This window comes from Triticum urartu, chromosome 3A (genome assembly GCF_056163025.1).
Source record: "Triticum urartu cultivar PI428250 chromosome 3A, HENAU_Tu73, whole genome shotgun sequence".
Classification (NCBI taxonomy): Eukaryota; Viridiplantae; Streptophyta; class Magnoliopsida; order Poales; family Poaceae; genus Triticum; species Triticum urartu.
Genome location: NC_141875.1, coordinates 154,404,750 through 154,425,157, shown reverse-complemented (window position 1 = coordinate 154,425,157; position 20,408 = coordinate 154,404,750).

The window sequence follows — 20,408 nt, the reverse complement described above, 5'->3', positions numbered from 1 at the left end:
CTATGTTTTTATCCATGAAAGTTATTTGAGTCTTCTTTGATCTCTTATATGCATGATTGCTTATAGCCTCGTATATTTTCTCCGATATTTGGGTTTTGTTTGGCCAACTTGATCTAGTTATCCTGCAATGGGAAGAGGTGCTTTGTAGTGGGTTCGATCTTACAGTGCTTGATCCGAGTGACAGAAGGGGAACCGACACGTATGTATCGTTGCTACTAAGGATAACAAGATGGGATCTATATCTTCACAATAGATGAACGGATCTTGTCTACATCATGGCATCGTTCTTATTGCATTACTTCGTTTTTTCATGAACTTAATACACTAGATGAATGTTGGATAGCGGTCGATGTGTGGAGTAATAGTAGTAGATGCAGGCAGGAGTCGGTCTACTAATCTTGGACGTGATGCCTATATAATGATCATTTCCTGGATATCGTCATGATTATTTGAAGTTCTATCAATTGCCCAATAGTAATTGTTTTCCCACTGTTTGCTATTTTTCTCAAGAGAAGCTACTAGTGAAACCTACGGCCCCGGGGTCTCTTTTCATCATATTTGCCTTTGCGATCTATTTTCCTTTGCACTTATTTTCAGATCTATTAAACCAAAAATACAAAAATACCTTGCTGAAATTTATTTGTTCCGCGATCTATTTGTCCTATCTACCACTTTTACCTCACGTTATTTGCCCATCTTGAGGCGCCGTACCCGAAAGGGATTGACAACCCCTTTAACACGCCGGGTTGCGAGTATTTGTTATTTGTGTGCAGGTGCTGTTTACGTGGTGTGAGGAGGTTCTCCTACTAGTTCGATAACCTTGGTATCATCACTAAGGGAAATACCTACCGTCGCTATACTGCATCATCCCTTCCTCTTTGGGGAAATACCGACGCAGTTCTAGCAGACATCAAAAGGAATTTCTGGTGCCGTTGCCGGGGAGGATCTTCAACATCAACCACGTTCCTAATCAGAAATCTCATCTCCTTTCAATTTACATTATTTTCCATTTGCCTCTCATTTTCCTCTTCCCCACTTCACAAAAATTTGCCCTTTTATTCGCCCTCTTTTTCGTTCACCGTTTTCTCGTCAGATCTGTTTTTCGCGTGCAGTCTTGTTATCACTTTTTGTCGTTATGGATTTCTCTTCTTCTATTGCGTGCACCCCCAAGAACGAGGTTCTCAACTTCAAACAAAGGAGAGGAGAAAATTTAAAAGATGCTTGGTATAGGATTTGCAATGCTCATAATAGATCTATCCATAAGCAATCTACCGTTGTTCTTCTTTGTTGTTTTTATGTGGGCATTACCACTTGGTACAAATTCGTCCTTGATACGATTACCGTTGGGAATTTCTTGATGTGTCCTTTTCTTGATGCTTTTAATGCTTTGGGAAATTTAGTGGGTTCACCACCACTAGTGATTAATGAAACAATATTGACTCTCGATCATGTTATGGAAAGACTAGATGGTATGGAAAAGAAAATGCTTACCGTAGAACATATTGAAAACTTGGATAGAAAAATGCAAAGTTATGCTACTAAGGTTGCGTCAAAAGCGGGAGACATTTTTAAGTTGCTAAACGAAAAAGGAACTATAATTCATGAAAGAATTGAAGAAAGCTCGTCTAGGATTGATAAACTAGAAGAATTTTTTTTGTAATCTAGGTACGGCTTCTGCTTCCGCTAAAACTCCCGTGAAAATTAGCAAGACTACTCAAGTCACTAAAAACAAAGATGCAACTTCTAGCAATGATAAAGGAGATCTTAAGATGATTAGTATCCATCCCAAGTTCATTGAAGTCATAAGAGACCCTTTTTGCGAAAATAAGTTTTTCAATTTCATGCCTAGAAGTATTGTCGCTGAGAATTTATATGCAAAATCCTTGAAAAATCCTAAGTGTTCGATCAAAGAATTGGACAAGGATGACAAAACCTAGATCCTACGCTTATGCCTAGCTAGGGGTGTAAAATGATAGCGCTTATTGGGAGGCAACCAAATGAATAAAATTTATTTTTGCTTTTTGTATTCTATTCTTGTGTGTTAGCACAATTATGCTACCGTTATTATTGTGTTTTTGTGTTTTAATTAGTGTTTGTGCCAAGTAAGGCCTTTGGGAAGACTTGGGTGAAAGTTGATTTGATCTTGCTGAAAAACAGAAACTTTTGCGCTCATGAGATTATTTCATTTTTAACAAAAGAGTGATTTTGAGTTGATTCTTTTTACAGAAGATTAATAGACAAATTCCTCACATCCACCTATTTATTTCGGAATTTTTGGAGTTACATAAGTATTCGAAATATTCAGATTGCTACAGACTATTCTGTTTTTGACAGATTCTGTTTTCTTTGCATTGTGTGCTTGTTTTGATGATTCTATGGTTTTATTTGATGAGTTTTTGCCATAGAAAAGTTGGAATACCATATATATAATGTAAAACCAAAATAATAATAGGTTTGCTACAATACTTATAGTAGTGGTTTGGTTTGTTATACTAACGGATCTCACGAAGATTTTGTTTGAGTTTTGTGTGATTGAAGTTTTCAAGTGTTGGGTGATCTTACGATGGATGAAGGAATAAGGATTAGCAAAAGGCTAACCTTGGGGATGCCCAAGGCACCCCAAGATAATATTCAAAGAAGTAGCAAGCAACTAAGCTTGGGGATGCCCCGGAGTGGCATCCCTGCTTTCTTCTAACAACCATTAGTATTTTACTTGAAACTATATTTTTATTCGTCACATAATATGAGTTTTGCTTGGAGCGTCTTGTATGATATGAGTCTTTTCTTGTTTTGTTTTGTGTTTTAAGTGTTGAATCCTTGCTATACACACCCTTTTGGGAGAGCCAAAAATTATGCTATGCTTGCTCCTATGCTTCACTTAAATTTTTAGAGCCATGGATTTGCTCTAGTGCTTCACTTATATCTTTTTGAGCATGGTGTGCTTTGTTATTTTTGAAGAAATGCTCTCATGCTTCACTTAGATTTATTTGGGAGTTAGTAATTTTTTTAGAAATTCTCTCTTGCTTCACTTAGATTATTTTGAGAGAAAGAAAAAATTATGCTCATAATCTTCACATATATTTGTTTGAGCTTATCAAAAGCAACATATGAAAATAGTCCCAAAGTGGTAGATATCCAAGGAGGATATAATAAACACTTTCATGAAGATCATTGGACAAAATAAAATTGATTCTTAGTAATGGTTTTGAGATATGGCGATATGATATGTGAGTTATGTTGATGAGTAATTGTGCTTTAGTAAGAATATTGATGTTAAGGTTTGTGATTCCCTATGCAAGCACGAAAGTCAATAGTTATGCAATGAAATTTATATCCTCCTTATGGTGCATTATTCGGTGTTACTTATGCTTAATGCTTGGGTATGAGATTTTTTGCTTTTTGGTTGGTCGCTTCTCAATATTTTTGCTAGTCTTCATTTTGTACTAAGTATGATCACTACTTGTGCATGCAAAACCCTTTAAACCAGTTTTGCCTTATGAGTCCACCATACCTACCTATATGCGGTATTTCCATGCCGTTATAAGCAAATTTGCATGTGCATCTCTAATTTTCAAAATAAATTTCTCTTTTGTGTGCTCTACCGCTCGCGAGGCGATGAAGGGTGACCAATATTTTCCTTGCTAGATGTGTTATTCTCACGATGAGTGTTTATTCACTTGTCATTGCATGAGAGTACGACAAAGGTATTAGGGATGCCCAGTACTGAAATGAAAATGAATTTACTTTATGTTATCAAATAATAAATTCCTTGGAAAGTGTTGGTATGGAGGGCAACCGTGGATTCCGCTAGCCATGGAAAGTGAAAGTAATGGTGGAAAAAGGAATAAATTTTATTTTCTGTTTGGGAACCCCCTAGTATGTATCTAGCATGGAAAGTGTTGGGATGCTCCAAGTCGTTTTCGTTGGTGGGAATAGTATGCCTCTCAAAAATATTTTTATCTCTCAGTTTAAGCTTTGAGCTCTGGCACCTCTACAAATCCCTACTTCCCTCAGCGAAGGGCCTTTCTTTTACTTATGCAATTTTTATTTTAAATTTGAGTCTCCATCTTCTCTCATAAAGAACCAACTAAGGGGCACTATGATAGTATTTGAGCATTGTGTGTAGCTAATATTCGAGTGTGTTTCATGAATGGATCAATGGTTGAGCATGATGGGCTAGGGATAACTTGCTTTAGTGTTGATATTTTGAAAGACATGGTTGCTTGTTGATATGCTTGAGCATTAAAGTCCTCATGTCAAAACTAGACTATTGCTTTGAATCATATAAAAGTCCATATGTCCATGCTATAAAGAAAAGAAATGTGATGAACATGTTAGGCAGCATTCCACATCAAAATTCTGTTTTTTATCATTTACCTACTCGAGGACGAATAGGAATTAAGCTTGGGGATTCTCCAATGTATCTATAATTTTTGATTGCACCATGCTGTTATATTATCATTCTTGGATGTTTTACAATCATTTTATATCATTTTTGGTACTAACCTATTGACATAGTGTCCAGTGCCACTTGCTGCTTTCTGCATGTTTTTTACATCGTAGGAAATCAATATCAAACGGAGTCCAAACGCAGCAAAACTGCTGGAGGATTATTTTGGGCCAAAAGACGTCAAGTGGGCCAAGAAAGCACCTGGGGGGTGGCTCGAGGGGAGCAGCACCCACTAGGGCGCGCCAGGAGGCCCAGGCGTGCACTGGTGGGTTGTGCCCACCTCGGGTGCCCCCTGAACCGCTTCTTTGCTCTATAAATACCCCAATATTCCAGAAACCCTTGGGGAGTCGATGAAAATAAATTCCAGCCACCGCAGAGTCTAGAACCACCAGATCCAATCTAGACACCATCACAGAGGGGTTCACCACTTCCATTGGTGCCTCTCCGATGATGCGTGAGTAGTTCTTTGTAGACCTACGGGTCCGTAGTTAGTAGCTACATGGCTTCCTCTCTCTCTCTTGATTATCAATACAATGGTCTCTTGGAGATCTATATGTTGTAAGTCCTTTTGCGGTGTGTTTGTTGGGATCCGATGAACTTTGAGTTTATGATCAGATCTATGTTTTTATCCATGAATGTTATTTGAGTCTTCTTTGATCACTTATATGCATGATTTCTTATAGCCTTGTATTTCTTCTTCGATATTTGGGTTTTGTTTGGCCAACATGATCTATTTATCTTGCAATGGGAAGAGGTGCTTTGTAGTGGGTTCGATCTTACGGTGCTTGATCCCAATGACAGAAGGGGAACCAGCACATATGTATCGTTGCTACTAAGGATAACAAGATGGGATCTATATATTTGCAATAGATAAACGGATCTTGTCTACATCATGGCATCGTTCTTATTGCATTACTCTGTTTTTTCATGAACTTAATACACTAGATGCATGCTGGATAGCCGTCGATGTGTGGAGTAATAGTAGTAGATGCAGGCAAGAGTCGGTCTACTAATCTTGGATGTGATGCCTATATAATGATCATTGCCTAGATATCGTCATGATTATTTGAAGTTCTATCAATTGCCCAACAGTAATTGTTTTCCCACCGTTTGCTATTTTTCTCGATAGAAGCCACTAGTGAAACCTACGGCCCCCGGGTCTCTTTTCATCATATTTGCCTTTGCGATCTATTTTCCTTTGCATTTATTTTCATATCTATTAAGACAAAAATACAGAAATACCTTGCTGCAATTTATTTGTTCCGCGATCTATTTATCCTATCTACCACTTTTACCTCACGTAATTTTCCCATCTTGAGGCGCCGTACCCAAAAGGGATTGACAACCCCTTTAACACATCGGGTTGTGAGTATTTGTTATTTGTGTGCAGGTGCTGTTTACATGGTGTGAGGAGGTTCTCCTACCGGTTCGATAACCTTGGTCTCATTACTGAGGGAAATACCTACCGTCACTATACTGCATCATCCCTTCCTATTTGGGGAAATACTGACGTAGTTCTAGTAGACATCACGTATCAACATCCCGAAGCTTAATTCTTGCTTGTCCTCGAGTAGGTAAATGATAAAAACAAAAAAAATCTGATGTTGAATGCTACCTAGCATGTTTATCTTGTAATCTCTTTTATGGTACAAATTTTGAGAAACGATGAAGTAATTGATATCAACATAATAATATCCATGAATAGAAGAATATAGTCAATACTTTTTAAAAATATACGATGATCGACGAGTGTTATCCCTACTCTTTATCATGTAAGCGTGGAATGACTCCGCCTTCTGTAACAGCCTAGATTTTGGCCCTTTTCTTTTTCTTTTGATTTATTTGGTTTTTGCTCTATTTTTTTGGAGTGGTTCTGTGGCCTTGCCACCTGGGAAATCATCCTCATTCCCCCTCCCAAGTGGCTAATAATTCTAAAAACCTTGCCAAGATCATGTCACTTCACTCCTTGACCAAACCCTAAAATTCTTTTCTAGGGAAAATTCCTTTTTCATTAAAGGAATAACCCTATCTGCCCTAGGTTGTGAAGCAACCTATATTTCTATCCATCAAAAAATCCCCAAATAATTCTCATAATTCCTTTGGGTCATATGTAGCTAAAATATGTCCAAACATTTCCTTGCCCAGTTCAAAAATATTTCCCCAATATTCCTTTTTCTATTCAACCCTGAATGGCACTTTGTGAAGGAAGTGTCATTTATATTTTTCCTAGTGGCTCCCAACCTTTTTGGGCATGCTTATATGTCCAAATAATTAACTCATGCACAAGTTCAACTTTATTTGCCTAGCCAATCTTCCTCAGTGAATTTTCAAAGTTTCTGTCACGCAGAAGGCTTTGTGAAGGAAGTACTAGCTAGGAGTATCCAAATGAGTTGAACTTTTGCACACTCCTTAATGTGCTCATATTAATCCCCTCAACCAAGTTGCAGCCCCATCCAATCATATATGTGAGCACAGGAGCAAATCTTTGATTCTGGCAATATTTTCAGGTTGTGAAGCAAGTGCATTTTATATTGCTTCGAAAATCCTAATAAATTATCTGATCATTCTCCTACCCATAAAACATCTCTCCACCCAATTTGGAATCATTTCATTGAGCCATTTGATCACCAAAGTTATTTCAAGTTTCTGGACAGAATGATGTTTGTGAAGCAAGTGCCATTTTGGCTTGTCCATTTGGCATGAGATTTTTACAGCATCTTCATATGTCCAAATAATAAAGCTTTACCCAATCTTAGCCCAAGTTGCTTCTCCAGGTGAGTGCATCATCCGAATTTAGTTTCTGACCAGATTTGGCAGTTGCAAAGCAACTATATTAAATCTTGGTTCAAATCCCTTGCAAACCTCTAGGACTGTAGTCCTTCGATAGATAAACCTCTCGGACAACTCCATTTACCCCAATCAAGTTCATGTTGATCAGCAGTTCCTTGCCAAGTTTGATGCAGTAAACTTCAGAGCTTAGTTACCATTTAACCACAGAGTCTTTAACCAAGTTACTATCTCAGCTGCAACCTCCCTAGGAAGGACAAGCCCCCAGATATCATTTGGCATAGCTTGTGGCACTATGTGCACCAGTGCATGCGGTGACCACCATTTTGGCATGCCATGAGCGTGTCCAGAACGTCGCTTTGCTAGGCCCCTCATCTGCTCGTCGTCTTAGCACGCGTAAGCATGTCCCTTGGCTTCATCTCATCATCGCAGTTCCTCTGGACCCCTCTCCCCCTCCGGCAGCTTCCTCACAAACCAAGCTACCGCACGCCCACGGACGTACAGTAGCGATTTGGCGCTGCTCGTCACCGTCGTCTTCCTCCCTGCGCTCCCTTGGTCGTCTCCTCCCGCTGAGAACCTCCACTGCTCCTCCTGCGTCGTCTACCTTCAAGCTCATGAGCGTGGGCATGCGTCCGCGGCGCCGGACACGCATCCGTGGCGGTGCCAGCTCGGCCTCCTTCCCCGCTGGCTATTTGAGCCCTCCCCCGAGCCCTCCGAGTTCACCACTAGCCTCCTGCACTTCCTCTAGCCTCCCCTAACCACTTCCCCGAGCTCGAGATGCCCTCCATGACCGCCATTGCCGCCATCCATGCTCGAGTAAATTCTCTCAACACCGAGCTCGTTCCTCCCCCCTCCACCACCAGAGGCATCCACCACCCCCTAGAAGCCTCCCCGCCGTGCCCCTCCTCCTTTGTTGGCCTCTGGCCGCGGTCCCCATCTGCGCCCGACGCCACTGTCCGCCATGCTCGTGGCAACCACTGCTCTGGTCTTGCGCGGCGTGCGCGAAACCCCTGGATGGGTGTGCGTCGGTCCCCTGAGCACTCCGGTAGCCAGAACTCCGCCGGAGGTGGCCGAAGTCGCCCGGGGCAATCGCCGACGCCGGCTCCCTCCCTCTGCTCTACGCTGCATTGGGAGGAAGAAGAGGAGGAGCGGCAGGAGAGAGAGGAGGGGGTTGACCAGGCGCGGACCCCGCGCGTCATCCCCTCAGCCATTAACCCAGCCAGCCCACGTGGATAAGCGACGGGCCCTAATACGTCTCCAACGTATCTATAATTTTTGATTGCTCCATGCTATATTATCTACTGTTTTGGACTATATTGCGCTTTATTTTCCACTTTAATATTATTTTTGGGACTAACCTATTAACCGGAGGCCCAGCCCAGAATTGCTGTTTTTTGCCTATTTGAGTGTTTCGAAGAAACGGAATATCAAACGGAGTCCAAACGGAATAAACCTTTCTGGAACGCGATTTTCTTCCCGAATATGACCCAGGAGACTTGGACCCTACGCCAAGGAAGCTTCGAGGTGGGCACGAGGTAGGGGGGCGGACCCTATACCCCCAGGCGCGCCCCCACCCTCGTGGGCCCACCGAAGCTCCACCGACGTACTTCTTCCTCCTATATATACCTACGTACGCCCAAACGAACAGATATGGAGCCAAAGACCTAATTCCACCGCCGCAACTTTCTGTATCCATGAGATCCCATCTTGGGGCCTGTTCCGGAGCTCCGCCGGAGAGGGCCGTCATCACGGAGGGTTTCTACATCATCATAGCCTCTCCGATGAAGTGTGAGTAGTTTACCTCAGACCTTCGGGTCCATAGTTATTAGCTAGATGGCTTCTTCTCTCTTTTTGGATCTCAATACAAAGTTCTCCCCCTCTCTTGTGGAGATCTATTCGATGTAATCTTCTTCTTTTTTGCGGTGTGTTTGTTGAGACCGATGAATTGTGGGTTTATGATCAAGTCTATCTATGAATAATATTTGAATCTTCTCTGAATTCTTTTATGTATGATTGGTTATCTTTGCAAGTCTCTTCGAATTATCAGTTTGGTTTGGCCTAATAGATTGGTTTTTCTTGCCATGGGAGAAGTGCTTAGCTTTGGGTTCGATCTTGCGGTGTCCTTTCCCAGTGACAGAAGGGGCAGCAAGGCACGTATTGCATCGTTGCCATCGAGGATAACAACATGGGGTTTATTTCATATTGCATGAATTTATCTCTCTACATCAAGTCATCTTGCTTAAAGCGTTACTCTATTTTTAACTTAATAGTCTAGATGCATGCTGGATAGCGGTCGATGAGTGGAGTAATAGTAGTAGATGCAGAATCGTTTCGGTCTACTTGTCACGGACGTGATGCCTATATACATGATCATGCCTAGATATTCTCATAACTATGCTCAATTCTGTCAATTGCTCAACAGTAATTTGTTCACCCACCATAGAATACTTATGCTCTTGAGAGAAGCCACTAGTGAAACCTATGGCCCCCGGGTCTATTCTCATCATATCAATCTCCATCACTTTAATCTTGCTTTGCTTTTTTACTTTGCCTTTTACTTTTCACATTGCATCTCTATACCAAAAATACCAAAAATATTATATCTATCAGATCTCACTCTCGTAAGTGACCGTGAAGGGATTGACAACCCATAATCGCGTTGGTTGCGAGTAGCTATCGTTTTGTGCAGGGTAGAGGGACTTGAGCGTGGCCTCCTACTGGATTGATACCATGGTTCTCAAAAACCGAGGGAAATACTTACGCTACTTAGCTGCATCATCCTTTCCTCTTCGGGGAAATCCAACGCAAGTTCAAGAGGTAGCAAGAAGAATTTCTGGCGCCGTTGCCGGGGAGTCTACGCAAAAAGTCAACATACCAAGTACCCATCACAATCCCTATCTCTCGCATTACATTAGTTGCCATTTTCCTCTCGTTTTCCTCTCCCCCACTTCACTCTTGCCGTTTTATTCGCCCTCTCTTTCCCAATCTCCTTCTCCTTCTCCGCCTCTCTTTTCCGTTTGCCTTTTTCTTGCTTGCCTTTTGTTTGCTCGTGTGTTGGATTGCTTGCTTGTCGCTATGTCTGAAGTTGGGGAAGTTATCGCCGATATGGGCGATAACAATGTCATAGAAAATTCTGATGCTCCGGCTGAAGAACCCCCTACCTATCATACAAAAAGATTTCGAATAGGTAGTGGTAATATTATTGGAAAAGGAGTCATCCAAGATTTTTTTACTTGTGCCGGTGCTTTGCCCTCTTTGGGCGGTTCAATTCTTTATAGAACTAGTAGTCTTGCGGATGCTATTGCCATGCTTATCGTTGAACTTGAAAGGCAATTTATGCATATGCACCCATCTATACAAAGAATTTTCCTAGAATTTTCTAATATCGAGCATTCTTCTATTAAGCATGCCGCTACTATCTTTTTGGCTCATGAATTCAGATTTATAATAAAAGAAGCCAAAGAAATCTTTGCACACTATAGGGTGGACGCTGGTCGTCCTCCCATAGAATCTATCCTCTTTGATCAAGAAGAAATTATGCGCTTTCAATCTCTTGACTATGTTGCTTTCAATGAAAACCATAAAAAAAGGTGCCAATCAATATTTTAATTGATAGAATCTCTGAACTTAATGATCTGGCTATTCGAAAGAATGAGCTAGGATGCTCTCTTGAGTTTAGGCTCACAAGGTTCTGTCAAAAGAATGCTTATAATGATGAATTGGTTGTGCAATACGAATGGCCGAAAGAGGAACCTATACCTCCTAAAATTGATCTTGGGGACCTCTGTCATATTAAATTTAGCCCTTTTGATTACTTTTGCTTGCCTCAAAGAAAACTTGCTGCCGAACGTAGAGAATATGAAATGAGTTTCACCGATCTATCTTATTACTACGACACAACCTAGATCTATCCTCGCTTTTATGCCTAGCTAGGGGCGTTAAACGATAGCGCTTGTTGGGAGGCAACCCAATTTTATTTTTAGTTTTTTGTGTTTTTCTTCTGTTAAGGAATAAATAACCCATCTACCTTCTGTCTGGATGTGGTTTTATGTTTTAATTAGTGTTTGTGCCAAGTTAGCCCTATTGGATCTTCTTGGATGATAGTTATTTGATCTTGCTGTAATTTCCAGAAACTTTGTGTTCAGTGGCCGAATTGTTAAAAATCACCAGAACGTGATAAAATACTGATTCCAATTGCTGCTGATCAATAAACAAGTTGTCTACATCGTCTAATTTTAGTAGATTGTTTGGAGTTCCAGAAGTTTGCGTTAGTTACAGATTACTACAGACTGTTCTGTTTTTGACAGATTCTGTTTTCCATGTGTTGTTTGCTTATTTTGATGAATCTATGGTTAGTAAAATAGTTTATAATCCATAGATAATCCAGACTGAGCAAGCATCTTTATCTTGCTCTTCAATTGGTGGACTTCCATGCTATCTTCCTCCCTGAAGCTCCGAGGATGCCTGCTGAGGCGTTTCTTCAATGGAGCACTTGAAAATTCAGGAAGACCCATTCGGATTGGACCGGGAAGGGAGACGTCCTCGATATAGAACCATTCAGAAGGCCATTCTTCGGATGCCTTCTTCGGTGTGCCAGACAGGTTTCCAGTCCCAGCGATACGCCATATTTCAGCGCCGCCCACATGGAATATTGACCCCTCTTGAATACGAGGGACGAGGTAGAACAACTTCTTCCATAACTCAAAATGGGCCTCGCAGCCCAGGAATAGCTCGCAAAAAGCAACATAACCCGCAATATGCAGGATGGATGGAGGAGTGAAGTTGTGTAGTTGGAGGCCATAGTACTCCAGAAGCCCTTGAAGGAACGGATGGATTGGAAATCCAACACCTCTCAACAAATAGGGAACAAAGCATACTCGTTCCCCCTGGATGTGTTGGGGAACTTCTCCGCCTGCTCCCCACCATCGAAGGAAGCCAATCCGACTCGAACGAGGACTGGATCTGCGAGGGGAAGAAATCCCTATGTCTGCAGCTTCACCAGTTGGTCGTGGGAGACGTAACACTTTTCCCAATCACCTTGTTTGGGGCCGTGAGGGCGGGAGGAAGAGCTGGGAGCGCTAGCCATGTCGGGGTGGTTTCTGCTGGCAAGCTCTAAGGATTCCGCGCTTGGTGTGGGCTGGATCTGAAGATCCCAATCTCTTTAAATAGACGACTTTCTTGTATGGTCAGGGTGGTAAATGCAAAAATGCCCCGGCTTCTCGTATTCGCTCGACACGTGGAAGCTGAAATCATGAAGGTGTAGAAGCCGATGAGTGCGACATTAAATGAAAAGACGGATACTGTGCTTTAAGTTAGGTACTTTGAAGTATTCACAAAAGGAACCCGCCTTGCAATGCCGAAGACAATCTGCGCGCCGGACTCATCGTCATTGAAGCCTGGTTCGAGGGCTACTGCGGGAGTCCTGGATTAAGGGGTCCTCGGACAGCTGGACTATATACATGGGTCGGACTGATGGGCTATGAAGATACAAGATAGTAGACTTCTTCTCGTGTCCGGATGGGACTCTCCTTTGCGTGGAAGGCAAGCTTGGCGATTCAGATATGTAGATTCCTTTCTCTGTAACCAACTTTGTGTAACCCTAGTCCCCTCCGGTGTCTATATAAACCGGAGGGTTTAGTCCATAGACAGCAATCATAATCATAGGCTAGACTTCTAGGGTTTTAGCCATTACGATCTCGTGGTAGATCAACTCTTGTAATACTCATATTCATCAAGATCAATCAAGCAGGAAGTAGGGTATTACCTCCATAGAGAGGGCCCGAACCTGGGTAAACATTGTGTCCCCCGCCTCCTGTTACCATTAGCCTTAGACGCATAGTTTGGGACCCCACACCCGAGATCCGCTGGTTTTGACACCGACAATCATTCTTGGATGTTTTACAATCATTTTATAGTCATTTTATACCATTTTTTGGTACTAACCTATTGACACAATGCCCAGTGACAATTGTTGTTTTTTGCATGTTTTTTACAACTCAGCAGGAAATCAATATCAAACGGAGTCCAAACGCAGCGAAACTCCTGGAGGATTTTTTGGGCCAGAAGACATCCAGTGGGCCAAGAAAGCACCTGGGGGTGGCTCGAGGGGAGCAGCACCCACCAGGGCGCGCCAGGAGGCCCAGGCGTGCCCTGGTGGTTGTGCCCACCTCGGGCGCCCCCTGAACCGCCTCTTTGCTCTATAAATACCCCAATATTCCAGAAACCCTAGGGGAGTCAACGAAAATCAATTCCAGCAACCGCAGAGTCCAGAACCACCATATCCAATCTAGACACCATCATGGAGCGGTTCACCACTTCCATTGGCGCCTCTCCGATGATGCGTGAGTAGTTCTTTGTAGACCTACGGGTCCATAGTTAGTAGCTAGGTGGATTCCTCTCTCTCTTGATTATTGATACGTCTCCAACGTATCTATAATTTTTGATTGCTCCATGCTATATTATCTACTGTTTTAGACATTATTGGGCTTTATTATCCACTTTTATATTATTTTTGGGACTAACCTATTAACCGGAGGCCCAGCCCAGAATTGCTGATTTTTGCCTGTTTTAGGGTTTCGAAGAAAAGGAATATCAAACAGAGTCCAAACGGAATGAAACCTTCGGAAACGTGATTTTCTCATCAGATAAGATCCAGGAGAATTGGACCCTCCGTCAAGAAAGCCACGAGGTGGTCACAAGGGTAGGGGCGCCCCCTAGGGCGCGCCCCCTGCCTCGTGGGCCCCTTGAAGCTCCACCGACGTACTTCTACCTCCTATATATATATCCACGTACCCCCAAACGATCGGGGACGGAGCCAAAAACCTAATTCCACCACCGCAACATTCTGTATCCACGAGATCCCATCTTGGGGCCTGTTCCGGAGCTCTGCCGGAGGGGGCATCGATCACGGAGGGCTTCTACATCATCATCCAAGCCCCTCCGATGAAGTGTGAGTAGTTTAGTTCAGACCTACGGGTCCATAGTTAGTAGCTAGATGGCTTGTTCTCTCTTTTTGGATCTCAATACAATGTTCTCCCCCTCTCTCGTGGAGATCTATTCGATGTAATCTTCTTTTTGCGGTGTGTTTGTTGAGACCGATGAATTGTGGGTTTCTGATCAAGTCTATCTATGAATAATATTTGAATCTTCTCTGAATTCTTTTATGTATGATTGGTTATCATTGCAAGTCTCTTCAAATTATCAGTTTGGTTTGGCCTACTAGATAGGTTGTTCTTGCCATGGGAGAAGTGCTTAGCTTTGGGTTCGACCTTGCGGTGTCCTTTCCCAGTGACAGAAGGGGCAGCAAGGCACGTATTGTATCGTTGCCATCAAGGATAACAAGATGGTTTTTTTTATCATATTGCATGAAACCATCCCTCTACTTCATGTCATCTTGCTTAAGGCGTTACTCTGTTTTAACTTAATACTCTAGATGCATGCTGGATAGCGGTCGATGAGTGGAGTAATAGTAGTAGATGCAGAATCATTTTGGTCCACTTGTCTCGAACTTGATGCCTATATACATGATCATACCTAGATATTCTCATAACTATGCTAAATTCTGCCAATTGCTCAACAGTAATTTGTTCACCCACCGTAGAATACTTATGCTCTTGAGAGAAGCCACTAGTGAAACCTATGCCCCCCGGGTCTCTTTCTCATCATATCAATCTCCATCACTTTATTATTGCTTTGCTTTTACTTTGGTTACTTTGCATCTCTATACCAAAAATAGCAAAAAAATATTATTTGTCATCTCTATCAGATGTCACTTTCGTAAGTGACCGTGAAGGGATTGACAACCCCTAAGCGCGTTGGTTGCGTTGAGCTATTGTTTTGTGTAGGTACGAGGGACTCGAGCATAGCCTCCTACCGGATTGATACCTTGGTTCTCAAAAACTGAGGGAAATACTTACGCTACTTTGCTGCATCATCCCTTCCTCTTCGGGGAGATCCAACGCAGTGCTCAAGAGGTAGCAAGAAGAATTTCTGGCGCCGTTGCCAGGGAGTCTGCACAAAAGTCAACATACCAAGTACCCATCACAATCCCTATCTCCCGCATTATATTATTTGCCATTTGCCTCTCGTTTTCCTCTCCCCCACTTCACCCTTGCCGTTTTATTCACCCTCTCTCTTCCTCTCTCTCTCTCTATTTGCCTCTTTTGTCGTTTGCTTTTTGTTTGCTCGTGTGTTGGATTGCTTGTTTGTCGCGATGGCTCAAGATAATACTAAATTGTGTGACTTCAGCAATACCAATAATAATGATTTCCTTATCACTCCAATTGCTCGTCTTACTGATGCTGAATCTTGTGAAATTAATACTACTTTGTTGAATCTTATCATGAAAGATCCCTTCTCCGGCCTTCCTAGTGAAGATGCCGCTACACATCTTAATAGCTTTGTTGATTTGTGTGACATGCAAAAGAAAAAAGATGTCGATAATGATATTGTTTTATTGAATCTATTTCCTTTTTCGCTTAGAGGTCGTGTTAAAGCTTGGTTTTCGTCTTTGCCTAAAAATAGTATTGATTCATGGAACAAGTGCAAAGATGCTTTTATCTCTAAGTATTTTCCTCGCGCTAAGATCATCTCTCTTAGAAATGATATTATGAATTTTAAGCAACTTGATCATGAACATGTTGCACAAGCTTGGGAGAGAATGAAACTAATGATATGTAATTGCCCTACTCATGGTTTAAATTTGTGGATGATTATACAAAAAAATTATGCCGGATTGAATTTTGCTTCTAGAAATCTTTTAGATTCGGCCGCGGGAGGCACTTTTATGGAAATCACTTTAGGAGAAGCTACTAAACTCCTAGATAATATTATGGTTAATTATTCTCAATGGCATACTGAAAGATCTACTAATAAAAAGGTGCATGCGATAGAAGAAATTAATGTTTTGAGTGGAAAGATGGATGAACTTATGAAATTATTTGCTAATAAGAGTGTTTCTTCTGATCCTAATGATGTGCCCTTGTCTACTTTGATTGAGAATAATAATGAATCTATGGATGTGAATTTTGTTGGTAGGAACAATTTTGGTAACAACATGTATAGAGGAAATTTCAATCCTAGGCCATATCCTAGTAATCCCTCTAATAATTATGGTAATTCCTACAACAATTCTTATGGGAATTATAATAATATGCCCTCTGATTTTGAATCTAATATTAAACAATTTATTTCTTCACAAAATAATTTAATGCTATGATTGAAGAAAAATTGCTTAAGATTGATGATTTGGCTAGGAACGTTGATAGAATTGCTCTTCATGTTGATTCTTTGAAACTTAGATCTATTCCACCTAAGAATGATATCAATGAGTCTCTCAAAGCCATGAGAATTTCCATTGACAAGTGCAAAGAAAGAACCGCTAGGATGCGTGCTAAGAAAGATGCCTTTATAAAAGCGTGTTCTTCTAGTTCCTATGAAAATAGTGATGAAGATCTAAAAGTTATTGATGTGTCCCCTATTAAATCTTTGTTTTGCAATATGAATCTTGATAATGATGGGACTGAATATGATCCACCTTTACCTAGAAGGCGTTCTAAGAATTCAGAATTTGTTGATCTTGATGCTAAATTTGATAAAAGTGGGATTAAAGAAATTAAAACCCTAGATGTTGCTAAACCCACTATTATGGATTTCAAGGAATTTAACTATGAAAATTTATCTTTGATTGATTTTATTTCCTTGTTGCAATCCATGCTAAAATCTCCTCACGCTTATAGTCAAAATAAAGCGTTTACTAAACATATCATTGATGCCTTGATGCAATCTTATGAAGAAAAACTTGAATTGGAAGTTTCTATCCCTAGAAAATTTATGATGAGTGGGAACAAACTATTAAAATGAAAATTAAAAATTATGAGTTTTATGCTTTTTGTGATTTGGGTGCTAGTGTCTCTACTATTCCCAAAACTTTGTGTGATTTACTAGATTTCCGTGATTTTGATGATTGCTCTCTAAACTTGCATCTTGCGGATTCCACTATTAAGAAACCTATGGTAAGAATTAATGATGTTCTTATTGTTGCTAATATGAATTATGTGCCCGTAGATTTTATCGTTCTTGATACAGATTGCAATCCTTCTTGCCCTATTATTCTCGGTAGACCTTTCCTTAGAACGGTTGGTGCAATTATTCATATGAAGGAAGAGAATATTAGATTTCAATTTCCATTAAAAAAGGGCATGGAACACTTCCCTAGAAAGAAAATAAAATTACCATATGAATCTATCATGAGAGCCACTTATGGATTGCCTACCAAAGATGGCAATACCTAGATCTATTCTTGCTTGTTATGCCTAGCTAGGGGCGTTAAACGATAGCGCTTGTTGGGAGGCAACCCAATTTTATTTTTATTCCTTGATTTTTGCTTCTGTTTAGTAATAAATAAATTATGTAGCCTCTGTTTTGGTTGTGTTTTTTGTGTTTAATTAGTGTTTGTGCCAAGTAGAACCGTTGGGAAGACTTGGGGAAAGTCTTTGAACTTGCTGTAAAAAACAGAAACTTTAGCGCTCACGAGAACTGCTGTCATTTTTATTTGGAAAGTGCTATTTAGTTAATTCTTTTTGCATATGATTAATAGATAAATTCCGCATGTCCAGCAATTTATTTTAGAATTTTTTGTGTTCCAGATCTTGCGCTAGCTACAGATTACTACAGACTGTTCTGTTTTTGACAGATTCTGTTTTTTCGTGTGTTGTTTTCTTATTTTGATGAATCTAAGGCTAGTAAAATAGTTTATAGTCCATAGAGAAGTCGGAATACAGTAGGTTTAACACCCATATAAATAAATAATGAGTTAATTAGAGTACTTTTAAGTGGTATTTTGTTTTCTTTCGCTAACGGAGCTCATGAGTTTTCTACTTTAAGTTTTGTGTTGTGAAGTTTTCAAGTTTTGGGTAAAGATTTGATGGATTATGGAACAAGGAGTGGCAAGAGCCTAAGATTGGGGATTCCCATGGCACCCCCAAGATAATCTAAGGACACCTAAAAGCCAAAGCTTGGGGATGCCCCGGAAGGCATCTCCTCTTTCGTCTACTTCTATCGGTAACTTTACTTGGAGCTATATTTTTATTCACCACATGATATGTGTTTTGCTTGGAGCGTCTTTTATGATTTGAGTCTTTGCTTATTAGTTTAACACAATCATACTTTCTGTACACACCTTTTGAGAGAGCATACATGATTTGGAATTTGATAGAATACTCTATGTACTTCACTTATATCTTTTGAGCTTTATAGTTTTGCTCTAGTGCTTCACTTATATCTTTTAGAGCACGGTGGTGGATTTGTCTTATAGAAACTATTGATCTCTCATGCTTCACTTAGATTATTTTGAGAGTCTTAATAGCATGGTAATTTGCTTAAAATCCTAATATGCTTGGTATGCAAGATTAATAATAAAACTTCCGTATGAGTGTGTTGAATACTAAGAAGAAATTGATGCTTGATAATTGTTTTGAGATATGAGGATGGTGATATTAGAGTCATGCTAGTTGAATAGTTGTGAATTTGAGAAATTCTTGTGTTAAAGTTTGTGATTCCCGTAGCATGCACGTATGGTGAACCGTTATGTGATGAAGTCGGAGCATGATTTATTTATTGATTTTCTTCCTTATGAGTGGCGATCGGGGACGAGCGATGGTCTTTTCCTACCAATCTATCCCCTAGGAGCATGCGCATAATACTTTGCTTTGATAACTTCTAGATTTTTGCAATAAGTATATGAGTTCTTTATGACTAATGTTGAGTCCATGGATTATACGCACTTTCCTTCCTTCCAGCATTGCTAGCCTCTCTAATACCGCGCACTTTTCACCGGTACCATACACCCACCAAATACCTTCCTTAAAACAGCCACCATACCTACCTATCATGGCATTTCCATAGCCATTCTGAGATATATTGCCATGCAACTTTTCACCGTTCCTTTCATTATGACACGCTCCATCTTTGTCATATTGCTAGCATGATCATGTAATTGACATCGTATTTGTGGCAAAGCCACCGTTCATAATTCTTTCATACATGTCACTCTTGATTCATTGCACATCCCGGTACACTCCCCAAGGCATTCATATAGTCATATTTTGTTGTAAGAATCGAGTTGTAAGTAAATAAAAGTGTGATGATCATCATCATTAGAGCATTGTCCCAGTGAGGAAAGGATGATGGAGACTATGATTCCCCCACAAGTCGGGATGAGACTCTGGACGAAAAATATATATATATATATATAAAAAGAGGCCGTAAAAAAAGAGAAAGTCCCAAAAAAAATATGAGAGAAAAATAGAGAAGGGACAATGTTACTATCCTTTTACCACACTTGTGCTTCAAAGTAGCACCATGATCTTCATGATAGAGAGTCTCTCATTATGTCACTTTCATATACTAGTGGGAATTTTTCATTATAGAACTTGGCTTGTATATTCCAATGATGGGCTTCCTCAAAATGCCCTAGGTCTTCGTGAGCAAGCGAGTTGGATGCATACCCACTTAGTTTCTTTTGAGCTTTCATATACTTATAGCTCTAGTGCATCCGTCGCATGGTAATCCCTACTCACTCACATTGATATCTATTGATGGGCATCTCCATAGCCCGTTGATACGCCTAGTTGATGAGAGACTATCTTCTCCCTTTTTGTCTTCTCCACAACCACCATTCCAGTCCACCTATAGTGCTATATCCATGGCTCACGCTCATGTATTGCATGAAGATCGAAAAAGTTTTGAAAATGTCAAAAGTATAAAACAATTGCTTGGCTTGTCATCGGGGATATGCATGATTTAAATAATTTGTGTGGTGAAGATAGAGCATAGCCAGACTATATGATTTTGTAGGGATAGCTTTCTTTGGCCATGATATTTTGAGAAGACATAATTGCTTTGTTATAAGTGAAGCACTAGAGCAAATCCATGGCCATGATTAATTTTGTAGGTAAATTCTCTCTCATCCCCAAGCTTAATTTTTGAATAATCATGGCCAAGCTTAATTTTGTAGGTAAATTCTCTCTCATCCCCAAGCTTAATTCCAAGTTTGTAGTGCTTCTCTTGATTCCAGATATCATTTGGCATAGCTTGTGGCACTGTTTGCACCAGTGCACACGGTGACCACCGTTTTGGCATGCCATGAGCGTGTCCAGAACGTCGCTTTGCT